This window comes from Emys orbicularis, chromosome 2 (genome assembly GCF_028017835.1).
Source record: "Emys orbicularis isolate rEmyOrb1 chromosome 2, rEmyOrb1.hap1, whole genome shotgun sequence".
In the NCBI taxonomy this organism is placed as follows: domain Eukaryota; kingdom Metazoa; phylum Chordata; order Testudines; family Emydidae; genus Emys; species Emys orbicularis.
In genome coordinates, this window is record NC_088684.1 from 204,670,588 (window position 1) to 204,675,663 (window position 5,076).

Sequence of the window (5,076 nt, forward strand, 5' to 3'; positions counted from 1 at the left end):
TTGGGAAGTCTAAGCTGGTTTTGATCATGACAGTAAATGTATGGGTTTTTGTTAATCATTAGTGTAATTAGGCCACACAAGTACTTTGTTCCTGTTATCATTATTTATATTACAATAGTGCCTAGAGGTGGCCATTGAGATCTGGACCCCAATGTGCTAGGCGCCGTACAAAGAGTTCCAAACAGTACCTGACCCAAAGAATTCACAATTCCAAATTGTCAAGACAGAGAAAGAGTGGGAAGGAAAACAGAGAGGTGAAGTGACTCATGCAAGGTCTGACCAGCTGGTCAGTCGCAGAACTGGGACTCAAACCCAGGTCTCCTGAGTGCTCTGCCTATCCACCAGATCACACTGCGTCTCCGGTTCTGAGTTATTATATTTCCTTGTTATTTGCTATTATATTCCGTAGAAGTTTTGGAATGTATTTAAATTTGATGTTGTCCCAAATGTTCAATGTACTTATAATATATAACTACCTTCTAGAAGATGTTGGGAGAAAATGAGGCATGGAGCAGCAGAGGCTTTTCTCCCCTAGGAAAAAATGAACTTGTTTTTACCACTGGGATCTTTAGCACTAGCATCGTTTCTCCATTGAGGGCAGAGATAGAAGTGACTTAATATTTTAGTGAGTGCTTGAATTCCTAGTTCCCCTGTCTCAGCAACTCTTGATGGCAACTAGTTGTCATAACTCCCAAAGTTTACCACTGCCTTGATCAACAAAGGATAACATTATCTGATTCTGCTGAAAGCATCAGCAGTGGAATAGTTAACAGTGTTAATATTAAGTTATCATTAGGCTTCAGAGTAAACGCCCAATTGATATGAATGGGGACTTCTTATGTCTCTGCTGAGCCACCATTTCAGGCTATATTGCAGATTGGAAAAGACGACACTTCATTAGGACACATCAGGAAGTTTACATCTGTAACCAGCAGGGCTAACAAGTATCATCATTATTATTAATAATTAAAGTTTAAATCCTGCAGCCAGGCTTCTGTGACTAGTTCCATATCCACAGGATTGTGAAAATAGAGGATCCTGTGGATAGCCCAGCCAATTGGTATTAACTTTGCCTTTCTTGTCTATGCCATAGTCATACATACATAACAAAACAAACCAACCCAAACAATAAGGTAATATTTTAAAATGAGAGGTTATAATAAAGATTTCAGAAATTCAATGTGTCCTGTTAGTATTGAAGCTGCTGTGGTCCATTCTGCCGCTTGACCTCTCTTCTCCCTGCAGGGATTATCCCAGGACCTGAGGTGCTATTTCTGTACAAGTCCCCTGCCTGCTCTTGTTTACACTTGGATGGGTCTTCTCAGAAGTGTTTACCCTGCCAGGGACAACAAAGTCATGCTCCAAGTCACCACCCAATTTGGCATAGGCAGTTAGAAGACAAGCCAAGCTCACTCTAAGGTAGATCTAGAAGGTAAGCTGACAGGGACTCCTGTATGACCTACTTTTAGCAGAGGAGCTCATGCCTCTGGAAGGCTGGAAAGAACGATCTGAACACATAGGAATCCACTCATGTGTAGTCCCTCCAAGGTTTGTGAGCGTGGAATTTGCCTTGTGACTTTGCACCCAGTATGGAAATTTGCAGCTAAGAGAGACATTTGTGGTTCCATTTCAGATGCTGGGAGACATGTTTGCTCTATTGGAGCTAGAATGCCCATGGAGGGAGTGCTGCTTACTTTGCCTATGAAGGCAGAGAAAATGTAAACATTCCAGTTGGAAATTGTCTGCAGGGGAGGGGTAACAAAAAGATGATAATATCTAGACTCCCCTCTGCCTGACACAATGAATATTCTACAGAAGGTAAAGATGTGCAATGCAAAATGTGGGTGTATGGCTGGGAATAGGCAGAGAGGAGAACCAAATCGGGAAGTATAGGAGGTTTGCCAGCCAAGCTGCTCCACTCCTGAGAGTCCTGCTGTCTCTGCTCGATCCCTGCCCTGATCAGTGGACCTTTGCAGAGTACACTGCAACTGAACCAGTTCAGGATACCATTAGTGTGGCCAGAGGGCTGCAGATCTAAGCTTCTGAAACCACGTCAGTGTGGATATTGTGAACACACTGAACTGTGTGTACTTCAGTTACAGCTAACCAGTGAAAGTACAAATAGCTCCATTTGCAAGTTTAGTCTACCCCCAGTTTATTAAACTACCCAATGGACCATATTCCTTTCATTCAGAAGGCTCATAGACTGTTTTATGGATTGTAGGGATAAAGAATCACTTCACCACGCTTCTGAAATACAACCAGCTCTGGCGTGGAACCCAGCAGCCATCCTGCTCCAGCAAGATTGGGTGTTTGTAAAAGTGAAAGTGAAGAATAACTCATGTAGGTTAAACTATAGGGGAAGATAAATAATGAAGGTATGAATTGGAATTTCAACCAGGACTCTAATCCTGCAAAATCTGCCATAGGATGCAATCTTTAATGGCTACAGACAGTCAGTTTCAAATGCTATGAGAAATATAGTGATATATGCTTGCCCATCTGTATCCGAACTAGTGATGGATGAACTGGTTCAGAGAAAATAACTAACCTGAAGCTCAAACTAACCTGAATCCTTAGGGTCTTCCCTATCCAAGCTGTGTTCTGCCCCTACTTTCCCAGGTATCCTACAAGAACGATGATGGTCTAGTACTCTCTTCTGGGCCAGCTGCTATCTTCACATCCTGTATTCTACTCCTCAAAGGCTCACAATTAATTCAGGGCTGCATTTGATCTGGGGAAGTCCTGAACAGTGTGAGATTGGGAAGTCAGCTGCCTCAAGCTCACATAGTAACTGCCAGCTCTGCTCAGACCTCTGAGCAGCAACACTATCAAAAGAAAATGGCGGAGAAGGAGAAGGAGTTGGATAAAGATACAAAATGAAAGAAATCAGGGTGGGGAAAGAAGTGTGTATGTACATATCACCGAGCAAGCAAAATCAACAGAAATTAACATTTGATTATTAGCACCAGAAGAAGTTCTTAAAATTGCATGGTTCCAATCATGAGCAACTGCAACTCCCAGTGAAGTAAGGGTTTGGCTCTATTCTTTCTAATAAGGAATTTAAAAAATATTTTCCCTTTATATAAATACACTAGAATTCTTTCTGTTAACTTCCCTTCATGGTGCTTAGGTAACTATGATGCCAGATGGCCTAAAAATATCTAATAGATAAACAAACTTCAGCACCAAATACTTATTGTTTACTGGGAGGGGGAGGGAATCAAGTCTCCTACTGCAAATTTTTGTCCATTAATGTGACAAAAAGGTCACTCTGCATCTGAGTCTTCTCTACATGAGTGTGTGTGGTGTCTTCATCTTGTTTCAACAAAAGCAGACAGTAATTCCGCCTGTCTCAGTGCCCTTCACTAAAAACACCAAAGGGTAGGATTTATGTTGCGCCAGTATGGTTCTGCAGCACGTCACAAGTGCCCTAAATAGAAGTAAGCAGCTTTAAAATGATTAAAAGCCTCAGCTTCTTACATGCTCAAGAAGTTAATCATTAGGTCAACCACAATAAGTGGGTTTTGTTGCGGGGGCGGGGGGTTTGGTATCGCAGAAACAGCTTATGACAGAGATGGTGGAGCTTGGTGTGGTGTCTGAAAACGGCAGTGTGAAAAGTCAATCAGCTCTACAGAAGAGGTTCAAGACTCACAGGCAGTGCCATACAGAGAAAGCATGATTTGTCTGAATGACCACAGTGAACTAATATGAGCCAAATTCAGAATAATGACCAGAATGGAAAGCATGTATAACTTACTTATTTTACAAGCTGTGGCAACTACCATGAACCATTTTAGTGACAAAAGGTCTAGGGTCATGGTATTGAAGCAATTTGGTGACAGCATAAAATTTTACCCAATGTCTCATTTGTCTGAATCCTAAATAAGTTCTTACATTCTGTATTTGGAAGGTGTTTTAATATCTCACAAAGAGGAGGTGAATAATTCATTGACTTGGGAGCAATAAGCTTACACCTTCCACATCGGACACAGAGCACCACAGAAGTTTTCAAAGAGGTGGCATGATGGCAATTCCCTGCCCCTAATGTCCAAAAGGTATTTATGGACATTAAGGGCACGAGAACTCCTATTCCATGCTGCAGAGATGGGCTATAACCGCCAATGAGGCTGGTCAAGAGGGAAGCACTTCAAATGGATGTCTTAGGGCAGGTCTTCACTACGGGGGGGGGTCGATTTAAGATACGCAAATTCAGCTACGCGAATAGCGTAGCTGAATTCGACGTATCGGAGCTGACTTACCCCGCTGTGAGGACGGCGGCAAAATCGACCTCCACAGCTCCCCGTCGACGGCACTTACTCCCACCTCCGCTGGTGGAGTAAGAGCGTCGATTCAGGGATCGATTGTCGCGTCCCGACGAGACGCGATAATTCGATCCCCGAGAGATCGATTTCTACCCGCCGATTCAGGCGGGTAGTGTAGACCTAGCCTTAGTTAATGTACCCACCAATTGGCAGGATGAATTCCATCCTCCTCCCAAATCACTCTCAGTTCCTTGTACCAAGCTTGTTTGCTCAAGATCTGTGTTGGAAAGGGTGAATTTCATCCTGTATGCACAAGCGAGGTGATGGCTGAATGCTAGAGCTTAGTGTGGAGGAGAGTGCTCTAAATATACTAATCCAAAAATGTCACTCTTTGGGCAAGAGTAGAGAATAATCATCACACTTAGCATGTCTCTGATACCTTCTACCCAAACGCCTGAATGTGCTTTCATAAGCATTAAGGATGAGGCTGTGGTTTCCCAGTTTGCACCATGTAAGGGCTGGCATGTACATCGCCTGTTCCATAGCAGCTCAGGGAAAGACACATACTGTCCATGTTCCCCCTTTGCTCCAGAGGGCACTAAACTGCTTCCATCCTTTACCCATGGTAGATCACTAACCTTTTCACACATTGGCTCAGCTGAGCTGGATGGCACATTGCGGATGGAGCCATGGCACCATCTACTCTCCTGCCCGCTCAGGGTGGAGTAGCAGGTGCATAGTACCTTTTTACCCCTAGCAGTCCAAACCCAAAAGTTCTGGGAGGAGCATATTGGGGTTAGTCTTTTTCTTC